The 14,981-nt window shown below is 39.2% G+C and overlaps 1 protein-coding gene across 18 annotated transcripts in view; it reads right to left on the bottom strand.

Annotated features, from left to right (window-relative positions):
• The window catches only part of KDM4C (lysine demethylase 4C), a 502,429-nt gene that overhangs the window by 390,933 nt on the left and 96,515 nt on the right, over nt 1–14,981 (bottom strand). The window lies entirely within an intron of this gene.

Here is a 14,981-nt window from a genome sequence, read left to right as displayed (position 1 = left end):
TTTTTTATTTAAATTCAATTAGCCAACACATATTACATCACTGGTTTCAGATGTAGAGTTCAATAATTCATCAGTTGTGTGTAACACCCAGTGGGGTAACTAGGTGATGGGCATTAAGGAGAGCATGGGATGTGATAAACACTGGGTGTTATTCTATATTCTCTTTGCCTCAGGGATGAGGCACGCAAAAGAAAAAACCTTCCAGGCCACCTCCCCACCCACTTCTCTTCACACCTATACAGATGCACATGACCAAATCCTGTGCTGCAGGATGAAAGTCTAACCTCTACACAAGACACATGTAACCCTTTAGAAGTACCTACATCAAACCTTTACATAATTATCATGGCCTTACATCACCACAACCGGCATTATACTTTAAGCTCCAACAACACTCACTGATTTGTGCTTCTGTAAACAAGTAGAGGTCCCTGTGTCTCTGCCTAAATCATTCCCTCCCATCAGGGCAGCCTTTACCTGTCTCCTCACCTAGCAAACTCCTGGCCACTGTTAAGATTCTCAATCCTTCTCAAGCAGGCCTAGGTGAACCAGCCTGTGTGTTTTGACTTCCCTCTCTGCATTATTCATAGTAGTTGTCTATCCCAATGGCTGGCACTTCTGACCATAAACTGAACTCTAAACTCCTCAAGGGAAAAGCAGGCTGTCTCTTTAAGCCCTCATTTCCAGTCTGGGATCCAGCCTCATTCATAACATTTGCTATAATAACTATTTGCTAACTGAATGAAGAAATAAATGCCAAAATGTTAAAGTAGTTACACAAAATGATACCAAATGCAGGAAAAAGGAAAGCACTGATCTCACACACAGAAAGGTTATTTAGAAAACAGACTCACTTGCTTGACAGGTAAAGAAGCTCCCAGATTACCTTTGTAGAAACACTGGTACCTGGAAGACAGACTTACTTTTCCCCTGGCCAAAGAACAAGAGAGGCATGCACAGCTCTCCAGCAGAGGAAAAAGCCACTAGAAAAGAAACTCAAAATCCAGCCAGTCACTCAACAAACAGTTACTGAATGCCTAACTGCTGAGTAGGCATTCAAGAGGGAATGAAGAGAAATCTAACAGGAGTGGAGTGAAGCAAACAATAAATAAGTCATAAGCACTCTGAAGAAGAAACCAAGGAGTAGCTATTTTATACAGGGTAGGTGAGGGAAGGCATTTCAGATGCCTGAAGGAGGGAATAAATCATGCAGATAACTGAAACAAAAGCATTTTGGACTAAGGCAACAGCAAGGAGCCTCCTGAGCTCTTCAAAGAATAGCAAGGATGTAAGAGTGTGACTGGAAGTCATAAAGCAAGAAAGAGTGGAGAGAGGGGAGACAGGGAGAAAAGGAGTTTTGGGGAAGTAATCTGGGGCTCTTCCCCTTCTTGCACATTTCCATTCTTGATGCTCTAACATGCGTTTCCATTCAAGGAGACGACAGTGTTTTCTCAGGTAACTCTCCAGAGGACTTTAGGCCGAGCAGTGAGTACGCTCATCATTCTGCTGTTCTATCAAAGACAAGGCTGGAAGCACAGAGGCAATTTACACCATCCAGGCAAAATAAGATGGTGGCTTGGACCAGAGGTGGGCAATGAGAAGTGGTCAGATTACAGATACATTCAGAACAAAATTTCCTGATAGAAGTGAGAGAAACAGACAAGTCAAGACTTTTGGTCTAAAATACAGAACAATGGCTCTGACAAGAAAATGAAGCAATGAGACTGTTAAGATATGCACCAAATTAGTAGCAATCAGAATTAAATATCTGCCCTTGACCTGGTTTGCTAACTTGCCTGTGAAACATACTTTGCCTCCTCCTAGTGTCACTGTTCACTAATAACACAAACCTAGTTCTACCTACGAATCAGGTATATTTACTAAAGACCTAGTTAACTTATGTTTCACACCCTTTTCAATCTATAAAGTTAATATATGATCATCATAAAATTTGAAATATGCTAAAATTTCTAAAAATTTAATGGTAATCCCACCACGCAGGTCTTTGCCAATATGACAGGCAAAAAAAAGTGTTAAGTTTCTTTTTTTTAATTATTTTTGGACATTAATAACCATTTTCCTTTCATTTTTGGGTTGCCTCCTTATGTTCTTTACCCTTAAAAGGTCGTTTCTATGTTTACCGTTCCTTGAGTTTTTCCTAATCCACATGTATCACTATTAAACCTAATAGCTACTATAATCAAATTCCCAGTCACTCTTCCTCCTCTTTTACCTTTATTTCTCTGAACCAAACAGAAAAGTAGGTTTAAAATGCTCTTGCAATGTTTCCTACTCAGAGAAAAGACTGTTATACTTCAGAGAAAATATACTTATGATTTTCAGCTGAAGGTAATGCAATAATCATTTTTTTTAATGCTGCACCTCTCAGAGACTGAGTCCCCAAAGTGAGTGACAACAATAGCTGCGATGACAACTTTGTTCTTTTGCTTCTACAGAGCTAGCCTTCAATGTTTTTTAGACCACCTAAACCAAATAGCCACCCCAAGAATTTTTTAATGAGCTAAAGATCTTTTTCAGCAAGTGAAGAAAAGTGTAACACTAATTCATACTTATATAACTCTCCCAAGCTCCCTTTTCTGAAAAGTTTTACTTTATCATGAAGGAAAAAGATCTGCTCTTCTTATTTGAATCATGTATCTTTATCTGGCAATAAAAAAGAAATTGAAGCCGATGCTCTGCTGCTAAATATAAATCTGTACCCTATACAGCTTTCCTGGGTACACCTGTATTTCCAAATGGTGTTCTCCTATTTAAGCAATTTCCTTGGAAAATGTAAAAACAGATGATTCTCATCTTAGGAGTACTAGTTTCTTAGATAATGCCTGCCACAGAACTGGTCTGTACTGCTAACTGCTTCTGAAGGGAACACTTAAGGGTCGACTATAAAGTGCAACCCTGGGAGATGAAGCACTCACCACTTAAGCAGAAAATGCATTACGCTAAAAAGAAAACGAAACAAGGCACAATTACTAGCCGTGCCAGTGTTAGAAGAGAACACCACCCCATGGTTCCTCACGTGGACCCAATGGAACCCTGGAGGCCATCCTTTCCAGTCCTTACTCACTCCTCCTTCCCCACAGTGAGATTCTAGAAGAAACTGAGCAGTCAAGGCCCAGAAGGAACAGGTATGACTACCCTGCTCTACTTCAGTTCCCAAGTGCCAAGTCCACCAGAGACAGGGCTTGGGCATTGCCTGAGGTAGCTGGAAGGCTGGCATTTCCATTCCAACACTGCAGCTCACCCAGTTTGGTCTCACAGTGAGCCAACTATAAGCTTTTACTTACACAGTGCTCAGTCAGGCATTGTTATGAGTTGAATTGCGTACCCCCAAAAGATGTGTTAAAACCTAACCCCTAATATGGGTGAATGTGACCTAATTTGGAAGCACGGGTTTTGCAGATGTAAGCAAGTTAAGATGAGATCATGTTCAACACCTAGTCCAATACGACCAGTGTCTTTATAAAAGGAAAAGAGACAGAAAAAGAGGGAAGACTACCATGTGAAGATGGAGGCAGACTGGAGTCACACAGCTGCAAATCAAGGAATGCCAGCAAATACACAAAGCTAAGACAAAGGCACAGATCTTCCCCAGATCATGGCCATGCTGACACTTTCATTTTGGCTTTCTACCCTCTAGAACTGTGAGAGAATAAATTTCTCTCATTTCAAGCCATCCAAGTTTATGGTAATTTGTTATGGCAACCCTAGCAAATACAGGCATCAGGGATCAGACTGATGGGACCATAGTAGACAGCCACATTCTCCAATCCCAGCTTCACCAATAGTAAAGCCTGTAACACTCTGACCTTCTATCTTACTCCTTCATCTTTCTCATATGGGTGGAAAAGTGGCAGAACACCCTAAAAATGCCATATTAGCCATTAGCATGTCCATCCAGGAATTGAACCACAACAAGGACATCTACCTTTATTTATTTTTTTTAAAGATTTTATTTATTTATTAGACAGAGAGAGAGAGACAACCAGTGGGAGAGGGAACACAAGCAGGGGGAGTGGGAGAGGAAGAAGCAGGCTCCCAGCAGAGGAGCCTGATGTGGGGCCCTATCCCAGAACACTGGGATCACACCCTGACCTGAAGGCAGACGCTTAACGACTGAGCCACCCAGGTGCCCCAGGACATCTACCTTTAAAGTCTGCCTTTTTATTCGCAAATATTAGATCCAAGGATACAGTATTGAAAGCGGCCAGGGCAAAGAAATTTCTCACGTACCAAGGCAAAGGTATCAGGATTACGTCAGACCTGTCTACAGAGACCTGGAATGAGAGAAAGGCTTGGGGGGGCATTTTTAAAGCTCTTTCAGAGAAAAACATGCAGCCAAGGATCCTTTATCCAGCAAAGCTGTCATTCAGAATTGATGGAGAAATAAAGACGTTCCAAAATCGCCAATCATTAACCAATTTCGTAACCACGAAACCAGCCCTACAGGAGATATTAAGGGGGGCTCTATAAAGGTAAAAAGGCCCCAAGAGTGATACAGAGCAGCAAGTCACAACCGATACAAAGACTTTAAAGAGAAATGGCATCATTAAAATCATATCTGTCAATAATCTCTATCAATCTAAATGGCTTAAACTCTCCCATAAAACGCCACAGGGTTGCAGATTGGATAAAAAGACATGACCCATCCATTTGCTGTCTACAAGAGACTCATTTTGAACCCAAAGATGCATTCAGACTTAGAGTAAGGGGATGGAGTACCATCTTCCACGCAAATGGACCTCAAAAGAAAGCTGGAGTAGCAATTCTCATATCAGATAGACTGGATTTTAAACTAGAGGCCATAGAGAGAGATACAGAAGGGCACTATATTATTCTTAAAGGAAGTATTCAACAAGTGGATATGACAATTATTAATATATATGCCCCCAACAGGGGAGCAGCAAGATACACAAGCCAACTCTTAACCAAAATAAAGAGACATATAGATAAGAACACAGTAATAGTAGGGGACCTCAACACCCCACTATCAGAAATAGACAGAACACCCTGGCAAAAACTAAGCAAAGAATCAAAGGCTTTGAATGCCATACTCGACGAGTTGGACCTCATAGATATATATAGAACACTACACCCCAGAACCAAAGAATACTCATTCTATTCAAATGCCCATGGAACATTCTCAAGAATAGATCATGCTCTGGGACACAAAACAGGTCTCAGCCAATACCAAAAGATTGAAATTATCCCCTGCATATTCTCAGACCACAACGCTCTGAAATTGGAACTCAACCACAAGGAAAAACCTGGAAGAAACTCAAACACTTGGAGGCTAAGAACCATCCTGCTCAAGAATGACTCGATAAACCAGGAAATCAAAAAACAAATTAAACAATTTATGGAGACCAACGAGAATGAATACACAACGGTCCAAAACCTATGGGATACTGCAAAGGCAGTCCTAAGGGGGAAATACATAGCCATCCAAGCCTCACTCAAAAGAATAGAAAAATCTAAAATGCAGTTTCTATATTCTCACCTCAAGAAACTGGAACAGCAACAGAGGGACAGGCCTAACCCACTGACAAGGAAGGAGTTGACCAAGATTAGAGCAGAAATCAATGAATTAGAAACCAGAAGCACAGTAGAGCAGATCAACAGGACTAGAAGCTGGTTCTTTGAGAGAATCCATAAAATTGATAGACCACTGGCAAAACTTGTCCAAAAACAAAGAGAAAGGACTGAGATTATTAAAATTATGACTGAAAAGGGAGAGGTCACGACCAGCACCATTGAAATTGCAAGGATTATTAGAAACTTTTATCAACAGCTATATGCCAAAAAACTAAACAATCTGGAAGAGATGGAGGCCTTCCTGGAAACCTATAAACTACCAAGACTGAAACAGGAAGAAATAGATTTCTTAAATAGGCCAATTAACTATGAAGAAATTGAGTCAGTGATAAACAACCTTCCAAATAATAAAACTCCAGGCCCAGACGGTTTTCCTGGGGAATTCTACCAAACATTCAAAGAAGAAATAATACCTATTCTCCTAAAGCTATTTCAAAAAATAGAAACAGAAGGAAAGCTACCAAACTCATTCTATGAGGCTAATATTACCTTGATCCCCAAACCAGGCAAAGACCCCCTCAAAAAGGAGAATTACAGACCGATTTCTCTAATGAATATGGATGCCAAAATCCTCAACAAGATCCTTGCTAATAGAATCCAACAGTACATTAAAAGGATTATCCATCATGACCAAGTGGGATTCATACCTGGGATGCAAGCATGGTTCAACACTCGCAAATCAATCAATGTGATACATCATATCAACAAGAAAAGACTCAAGAACCATATGATCCTCTCAATTGATGCAGAAAAAGCATTTGACAAAATACAGCATCCTTTCCTGATTAAAACCCTTCAGAGTGTAGGAATAGAGGGTACATTTCTCAATCTCATAAAAGCCATCTATGAAAAGCCTACTGCAAGCATTATTCTCAATGGGGAAAAGCTGGAAGCCTTTCCCTTAAGATCAGGAACACGACAAGGATGCCCACTCTCGCCACTATTATTCAACATAGTACTAGAAGTCCTTGCAACAGCAATCAGAAGACAAAAAGGGATCAAAGGTATCCAAATCGGCAAAGAAGAAGTCAAACTGTCTCTCTTTGCAGATGACATGATACTCTATATGGAAAACCCAAAGGAATCCACTCCCAAACTATTAGAAGTTATAGAACAATTCAGTAAGGTGGCAGGATACAAAATCAATGCCCAGAAATCAGTTGCATTTCTATACACGAATAACGAGACTGAAGAAAGAGAAATTAGGGAATCCATCCCATTTACAATAACACCAAAAACCATACGTTACCTTGGAATTAACTTAACCAGAGACGTAAAGGACCTATATCCTAGAAACTATAGATCACTTTTGAAAGATATTGAGGAAGACATAAAAAGATGGAAAAATATTCCATGCTCATGGATTGGAAGAATTAACATAGTTAAAATGTCCATACTACCCAGAGCAATCTACACTTTCAATGCTATCCCGATCAAAATACCGAGGACATTTTTCAAAGAACTGGAACAAATAGTCCTTAAATTTGTATGGAACCAGAAAAGGCCCCGAATCTCCAAGGAACTGTTGAAAAGGAAAAACAAAGCTGGGGGCATCACAATGCCGGATTTCGAGCTGTACTACAAAGCTGTGATCACAAAGACAGCATGGTACTGGCACAAAAACAGACACATCGACCAATGGAACAGAATAGAGAACCCAGAAATGGACCCTCGGCTCTTTGGGCAACTAATCTTTGATAAAGCAGGAAAAAACATCCGGTGGAAAAAAGACAGTCTCTTCAATAAATGGTGCTGGGAAAATTGGACAGCTACATGCAAAAGAATGAAACTTGACCACTCTCTCACACCATACACAAAAATAAACTCCAAATGGATGAAAGACCTCAATGTGAGACAGGAATCCATCAAAATTCTAGAGGAGAACATAGGCAACAACTTCTATGACATCGGCCAGAGCAACCTTTTTCACGACACATCGCCAAAGGCAAGAGAAATAAAAGATAAAATGAACTTATGGGACTTTATCAGGATAAAGAGCTTCTGCACAGCCAAGGAAACAGTCAAAAAAACTAAGAGACAGCCCACGGAATGGGAGAATATATTTGCAAAGGACACCACAGATAAAGGACTGGTATCCAAGATCTACAAAGAACTTCTCAAACTCAATACACGAGAAACAAATAAACAAATCATAAAATGGGCAGAAGATATGAACAGACACTTTTCCAATGAAGACATACAAATGGCTAACAGACACATGAAAAAATGTTCAAAATCATTAGCCATCAGGGAAATTCAAATCAAAACCACACTGAGATACCACCTTACGCCAGTTAGAATGGCAAAGATAGACAAGGCAAGAAACAACAATTGTTGGAGAGGATGTGGAGAAAGGGGATCCCTCCTACATTGTTGGTGGGAATGCAAGTTGGTACAGCCACTCTGGAAAACAGTGTGGAGGTCCCTTAAAAAGTTAAAAATTGAACTACCCTATGACCCAGCCATTGCACTACTGGGTGTTTACCCCAAAGATACAGACGTAGTAAAGAGAAGGGCCATATGCACCCCAATGTTCATAGCTGCATTGTCCACAATAGCCAAATCATGGAAGGAGCCGAGATGCCCTTCAACAGATGACTGGATTAAGAAGCTGTGGTCCATATATACAATGGAATATTACTCAGCTATCAGAAAGAACGAATTCTCAACATTTGCTGCAACATGGACGGCACTGGAGGAGATAATGCTAAGTGAAATAAGTCAAGCAGAGAAAGACAATTATCATATGATTTCTCTCATCTATGGAACATAAGAACTAGGATGATCGGTAGGGGAAGAAAGGGATAAAGAAAAGGGGGGTAATCAGAAGGGGGAATGAAACATGAGAGACTATGGACTATGAGAAACAAACTGAAGACTTCAGAGGGGAGGGGGTGGGGGAATGGGATAGACTGGTGATGGGTAGTAAGGAGGGCACGTATTGCATGGTGCACTGGGTGTTATACGCAACTAATGAAGCATCGAACTTTACATCGGAATCCGGGGATGTACTGTATGGTGGTTAACATAATATAATTTAAAAAATCATTAAAAAAAAAAAGGAAAAAAAATTTTTTTAAAAAGGCACAAAAATAAATAAATAAATAAAAATAAAGTCTGCCTTTTTCTGTCATCCCAGGACTTCACAGGCCTGGAGCTCTAAAATGGAAAGCAAGACAGCAAAGAAAAGTCCTCAGCCTATTAATCTTTTTTTTTTTTTTTTTTTTTTGCCTGAACCAGGCCTCAGTCCTCTCCCAGAGACCCAGGCAGCTCTTCTTTAATCATCTTGGTCCCATTCAAATCAACAGTCCACCTTGCTCTACCAACCTACAGAGACCAGAAGTAAGAATGGGAAGGTGGACTCAGGGAGATAGTTCTGGGACAGAAGAACCAAGGCAACAAATGAATCTGTGCAAAAGTTTCTTTTATTACACAGACAATAATATGGGTCCCAGGAGAAGGTTCCCAAAAAAGAAGAGATCCAACTAAACATGTAAATTCTCTCCAACAATCTATACCAGCCAAATCACAGTCCTGATCACACCCCTCTTACACCCTTGGTGGATGGGAACAGGCAGAGTTATCCTCCTGGGCAAAGTGAGCAAGGCTTCCTCTCCTTTTCTTGTTCACCAAAGATCTGGCAAGATTAACAGATACTGGAACACTCAGGCTGTCATCTCCTCAGACTTAAGTATGCAGAAGAGGGTGTTGGAACCATTAAAATTGCCAAATATTCACTCTTGGCCCCACCCGGCATGACATTTCTTTCCTGGGTCAGACTACAGCCAGGTCTAGATTTCAGTGGGTCAGGAGAAGCAATATTCCTTACGTGAAATGCTCACAGTGTAATTAATTCCAGTTGCAAACTCCAAACTTCTTCCCAGCACTAAATCTTACAGCATATAACATCTAATTTATATGTCCACTTCAGTCTTGCAACAATTTTTCAAATACACACAGTCAGATATTAATTACATGTCATTTCTTCGTTTTCCTTCCACTATCTTACACTTCCATAAGCACCCATCAATAGGGGTCTGGTTGAATCAGTGTGTTACTTCTAACACAGTACAGGCAACATAAAAAGAACGAGAAAGATCTCTAAGTACAGATCTCGAGTGATTTCCAAATTATACTGTTACATTAAAAAAGTACAATGTAGAACACAGTTTATAATATTCTACTTTTTACATTGGAAGCAAGATCAAGCCCATAAAAATGGTTACCTAAAGGGAAAAGAAGAGACATGTAAGGAAGCAAAACTTTTTTGAGTGTAGCCCTATATGTAGTTTTAACTCTGTAATCATATAAATGGTTTACAAAATTAAAAAGAAAAAAAAAAAAAAGCCAGGCCTAAAAGCTGAAAAACAAACTAACTGTATAATAAGTCAAATGGTATAAGCACACAAGGAAAAGAACTGCTTAAGTAACTCTGGATCACAGTATTTAGGTTGTAGATTCTAACAGGATATATTTTGGGATAATGAACAATTTTTAAAATATATATAAATTGCATTTATTTGTTAAATTGTTAGTAGTAATATTGGTGTTGGGTCTTTTTTAACTATTACAAGTATATTATAAGATAAAGCAAATAAGTAATAATGCTAATGTCATTAGGGATCAAGATTTTCATTATAAAGAGATACCAATATAAAATCCTTTGATTACATAAAAACTTAATCTTTCACTAGAATTTGAAACAGCAATATGAACTCAAGATTTTTTTTCTCTTAAAATGTTTATCTCCCAGTACTGCCCACTTAAAAAGGCATGGAAACAATGACAAGACAGTAGCAAAAATTACACATTGCACTAAAATTATGGTCTCTGAATACTATATCTAAATAAAAAGAACCAGAGATCTTTGGAGAAAAGGCTGGTTCCAGGTGTGGGACAAGAAATGTATAAGATGTGACTAGAACATGATGTTCCAGAAAGAAAGCAAGCTATCAAAGACTACTGAGGATACGTATCACTTCAAAACGAACATCACTACTAAGAAAATTAGATATCATGTGCCTCCCGATAAGATATACTGAGAAGGATATAACATCACTTATATGGCTACTCTACCAAAATTAAATAACCTAAATCTAATCATGAGGAAACATCAGGAAAGGCCAAATTAAGTGACATTCTTATAAATAAGAGGTTTATACTCTTCAAAAATGTCAAGGTCATGAAAGGCAAAAGATAAAAAATAGTTCCAGATTTTAAAAAGACTAATGAAATATGTGATCCTTGGATCCTGGACCAAAAAACAAAATTTTTTTCTCTTTTCTTATGCTACAAAGACTATAATTGGGATAAATGATGAATTTGAATAAGACCTGAAGATCAGATAATAGTGTTCTGTCAAAATTAATTTTCTGATCTTGATAACTATACTGTAGTTAGAGAATGTCCTTGTTTTTAGGAAGATATAATGATATGTTTACAGTTAGAGGTGCATTACATCTACAAGTTACTTTCAAATGGTTCAGAAAACATTACGCACACACACAAAGAACAAGTAAATAACAAGCATAGAGCAACTATAACATTTAGGAAATCTGTATGAAGGGTATGGGGAACATCTTGTTCTCTTTTTTGGTAAATTTTCTGTAAGTCTGAATTTATTTCCAAATAAAAAGTTAAGAAAACAACAACTACTGAGAGTCATGTCAAAAGGATATGGGAACTTTGGAGAGAACAGTCACAGTGGCCCCAGGCAGGCTGTCAGAGCCTGAGTGGACGAAGAGAACACCCTGCAAGCACAGCAGCAGCAACTACAGGAGACAGGACACATACTGGCCAATAATGGGAGCCAAGTTCTCCCCGCTGGAGAAAGGAATCTACAGATATGGAGGGGGAGGAAACTAGAGTTGACCAGTGGTAACAGACTGGAATTTGGGAGCACTGGTATAAGCTCGCAGTGTGTAGGTATGTGTGTGGGTAGATGTGTTAATGTGTATACCTACATGTCCCTGTATATGTACAGATACTTCCTTAGCTCTGCCCACTGAGAAGCCTTGGGAGCTGTAATACCATAGTAGCAATGAGCTCTCAAATCTTGGTTTCTAAATACCATCGTCCACTGAAAGGAACCAGGGCTTCTTGGACTGATTCCAGGGCAGGGGAAGAAAAAGTACAAGGTAAACCAAGAACGTCTAGTTGTATGCCAGAAAGTAAGGAAACACTCAAAAAACAAAAGGGGACATGTCTAAAGGACATAAAAGCCAACTTGAAAGGGCTTCCGTTGGCTAAATCTGGTGGAAATTAAGCATGAAAATAAATGATAGTAATGAACTATAACCGATTAAATAAAATAAGAAACTATGAGTCCATAGTGAAGTAAATACAATAAAAAATATTATTAAATCTGTAAGAATATAATATTCCTTTAAAAAAAAAACATTAATCACCATTGGAATATATCAATGCATTACTCTAAAAATAAAGAGAAGGAACCCCAAGCCCTTATCTTGCCTTTTTCAGAACAAATGGTATTTTAGGGTAAGCAAAGTATTGATAGCAGAAAGTTCTTTATAGAAAAATTCCAACTAATAAATGTAGTGAAAATAACAGAATTATATGATCATTATTTTTTTACAATCCCTAATAAATAATCTAGGGTAACATCATCAATAGGATGCTAAAATCATGAGGTGACAAGTTAACAGGAAGCTTTATAATGGAGGAGTCAGACTCATTATCACCGGAATAGGCAGATACAACTTGAAGCAACGGAAAATACACAGCATCACCGACTGATTTTACCTAAAAAAAGCAAATCTGAATCTAAACCAAGCCATAAACCATTAAGTCTAACCACCAGTTGTCAAGAAATAAGGGGCCAGAGGAACAAAGTAAATACCACCACAGGAAAGCAATGTGCCAAATCCGGAATGTAAGACAGTGTTCACTCCAAATGCCAATAGGAAAGAAGGAGGGTGAGGTAGAGGTTGGGAATAAGGGACTATTACAGAATAAAAAGGACATCATACATATGAATAAAAACCATATGCATCAACAACTGGTCACCAGAAATTGTCACAGAAAAGCAATAGAATAATGTAACAAAGCAGAAAAAAATAAGATTAAAAGAGCAGTAACACAACGGGTGCCTTGCTGGCTCAGTCAGTAGAACATACACCTCTTGATCTTGGGGTCCTGAGTTCAAGCCCCACACTGGGCGTAGAGCTTAATTAAATTTAAAAAAGAATATTATAAAAGAACAATACAACAACTAGAATAAAGAGTCTTCAACATGTTTTATATGTATGTAGACATATCTATATTGTTATAAACCTGAGAATGTCCTCATTTAAAGATTTTATTTATTCATTAAAGACACTATGTGTGTGCAAGTGTGAGCAAGGGAAGGGGCAGAAGGGGAGGGAGAAAGCAAGGGAGAGAATCTCAAATAGACTCCTACCGAGCAGGGAGCCCCACTCGGGGCTCCATCTCATGACCCTGAGATCACGAGAACAGAAACCAAGAGTCAACTCAGTTCAATCAACTGAGCCACCGAGGTGCTGGAGAATGTCCTCATTTAAAAGGCATAAACTAGAACACTGAACCTTTTAGATTCAATACTCAGACTTTTTCTAACTGCCTGCCTTATTCTTTTCAACTTGCAGTTTTGATGGCAAAATGTCAAGAGTTCCTTTAACGACAGTCAGATTCCACTAAATAGGCAACTATTAGAAAATGAGGGGTGAGGGTTGGGGGGAGACAGACTCTATATTCAATCATATCATTTGCAACACAATAACCACCAAATTGTTAGAAATCCTACTATCCTTTCCCTTGGGATAAAGTTTCCATTCATTTCTAACAACAGAATGACCACAACCATGTTGATTAATTAGTCCATGCCGAAATTCTTAGGCTGAAGCACTAAACAAAAGATCACTATAGCTGATGACAGTTACTTGGCTTTCTAGTGCTTAACCAAAATTTACATCACAATGGTAATCTCAACCAAACAGAATGACATTTTATTAAAAATTACTATTGGGGCGCCTGGGTGGCTCAAGTGGTTAAGCGTCTGACTTGATTTCAGCTCAGGTCGAGAACTCAGGGTCATGAGATGGAGCCATTGGGCTCCGTGCTCAGCAGGGAGTCTGCTGCGGATTCTCTCTCCCTCTACTCCTCCTCCCACTCTCTCTCTCTCTCTCTCTCTCTCTCTCTCTCTCTCTCTCCCTTCCTCTCTCTAAAATAAATAAATCTTTAAAAATAATTACTATTACAATGCGAGTTGAAGTAAATCACTTTGTATATTTCTCTCAAATTGTGACTCTCTCACTTAAGAGGCAGCCAGGTAGAGGCAAGACCATACCTTAGGGCCAGATGGAACTGGGTTGTTTGTTTTTTAAGTAGGCATTATGCCTACGTGGGGCTTGAACTCATGACCCTCAGATTGAGAGTCGCATGCCCCTACAGAGTGAACCAGCCAGGTACCCTCAGAACTGGATTCTAATCCCTATCTGTCTCCCCCATTTAATGACTACATGACCTCTGGAAAGTTACTTAAACTAGACCTCTGTTTCCCCATCAGTATAGTGGGATACCACTCCTCCCCCTACAGCATTGTGATAGGGACTCAGTAAACAACCAAGTATAAGAGTCTAGCACACCGTCAGGCTATGCGGTAAGCACACAGATGTTGGCTTTAAAAAAAATTTTTTTTCAAATTAAATCCCTTCTATTACCTTCTTCCCCACTGCTTATACACATGCTCAGATCTCTCCCATATAATTTTTTTTTAAGATTTTATGTATTTATTTGAACAAGAAAGAGCACAAGTGTGTGTGCATGTGGGGGGGGGGGGGACAGAGGGAGAGAGAATCTGACAACCACAAGATCAGGACCTGAGCCGAAACCAAGATTTGGCCACCAGACCCACTAAGCCATCCAGGTGCCCTTCCCATGTAATTTTTAAAGGTTCTCCGTATACCATCTCCCCCCACCTAGAAAGACTCCAGCTACAGCCTTCTCTCTCCAACCCCTCATAGACAAACCCCAACAGAGAATATCCTACACTCATTTTGTCCACTTCATTTATTCGATCATCAGTCCCACCTCAATCTGACATCTCCATCCACCAGTGCATTGAAATCACTCTGGAAAAGTCTGCCAGTGACTTTCTAACTGCTATATGCTATATGTTGTCTTTAGTTCTCTTATCAGTTTCTTTGCAGCATTTTTTTTCTTGTTCTTTTATTTATTTTTTTAATAATATTTTTATTATATTATGTTAGTCACCATACAGTACATCCCTAGTTTTTGATGTAAAGTTCCATGATTCATTACTTGCGTATAATACCCAGTGCACCATGCAATACGTGCCCTCCTTAATACCCATCACCAGCCTATCCCCC

The sequence above is a fragment of the Ailuropoda melanoleuca genome, chromosome 7, assembly GCF_002007445.2.
Source record: "Ailuropoda melanoleuca isolate Jingjing chromosome 7, ASM200744v2, whole genome shotgun sequence".
Taxonomy (NCBI): domain Eukaryota; kingdom Metazoa; phylum Chordata; class Mammalia; order Carnivora; family Ursidae; genus Ailuropoda; species Ailuropoda melanoleuca.
Note: the sequence above shows the minus strand (reverse complement) of the source record. Positions and strands in the feature narration are given on the sequence as shown.